The sequence below is a fragment of the Mandrillus leucophaeus genome, unplaced genomic scaffold (assembly GCF_000951045.1).
Source record: "Mandrillus leucophaeus isolate KB7577 unplaced genomic scaffold, Mleu.le_1.0 Scaffold188, whole genome shotgun sequence".
NCBI classification, from domain to species: Eukaryota; Metazoa; Chordata; class Mammalia; order Primates; family Cercopithecidae; genus Mandrillus; species Mandrillus leucophaeus.
In genome coordinates, this window is record NW_012101898.1 from 878,967 (window position 1) to 880,482 (window position 1,516).

Below are 1,516 nucleotides of genomic sequence, written 5' to 3' on the forward strand. Positions count from 1 at the left end.
GGATCTCAGCTCACTGCAAGCTCCGCCTCCCGGGTTCACGCCATTCTCCTGCCTCAGCCTCCCGAGTAGCTGGGACCACAGGTGCCCGCCACCTCCTCCGGTTAGTTTCTTTTGTATATTTTAGTAGAGACGGGGTTTCACCGTGTTAGCCAGGATGGTCTCGCGTGATCCGCCTGTCTCGGCCTCCCAAAGTGCTGGGATTACAGGCTTGAGCCACCACGCCCGGCCATTTTGTTTTATTTTTAAGCAATATTATTCCTCTTAAAGATTTTGCAATATTTCATTCTGTCTCAAATGAATGCCTTCATTATTTTCAACGATGCTGCTGTATTAAATCAGCCCAGGGAATTTGAGGTCTTCTTTGTGGTGCACTTTCAATGTCTGTGTATGGGGGCATCCACCTGATGGCCCATTAGCTGGGCAGCATCCAGCCTGTCTATGCTTGACAATTTAGTCACCTGGAGCACCACCAGTCCACAATGGCATGCTCCCATATAACAAGGAGACTGCAGAGTTCTACACTTCCTTATGTGTGTTTACTGATTCTTCTTGAGAATCAGTTTCTTTAGCTGATGTAAAAGACCCTTACAGAACACCACAGTTTGTGAGTGAGGGAAGAATAAAATCTGTGATAGTTAATTTTGGCCGTCAACTTGACTGGATTAAGGCATACCTAGAGAATTGGCAAAGCATGATTTTAGGGTGTTTCTGTGAAGCTGTTTCCAGGGGAGATTGCTGTGTGAGTCTGAGTGTGTAAGTGGTAAACCTGCCCTCAGTGTGGGTGGACACCATCCAATCTGCTGGGGCCCCAGATAAAACTAAAACAGAGGAGAGAGAAATTAGCCTCTCTCTTCTGGAGGTGCGAAACATTCTTCTTCTCCTTGGATATCAAAACTCCAGGCTCTCCAGACTTTGGCTTTTGGACTCCAGGACTTATACCAGGAGTCCCCTGGGTTCTTAGCCTTCAGACTTGAATTGATCCACGCTACTGGTATTCCAGGTCTCAACTTACAGATGGTCTTTCATGGGACTTCTCAGCCTCTATACACATAGGAACCAATTCCTCTAAAAAAATCCCCATATATATGTATCCTATTGGTTGTGTTTCTCTGGACAATCTTGACTAATACTTTGGTACTAGTAGTGGTCGTAGAGGAAGAAAATTTTAAGAATGAGTTTTCTTTATTGGTTTTGGGGTTTCAATTCTCTAATCTCATTAGGCCTAAGAATACCTAAGACTATGTGTCTAACAGTACAGACAGCACTGATAATCTGTGGAATGAACTGTTTATAGAGATACACAAATAAATGGATTTGACACTCCTAATTTACCACTTACAGTAGGCAGGGTACTTGGTGACTGTGATGGTTAATATTAGGTGTCAACTTGATTGGATTGAGGGATGCATAGATGGCTGATGAAGCATTGTTTCTGGGTGTGTCTGTAAGGATGCTGCCAGAGAAGATTGACATTCAAGTTAGTGGTCTGGAAGAAGAAGACCCACCTTCAATGTGG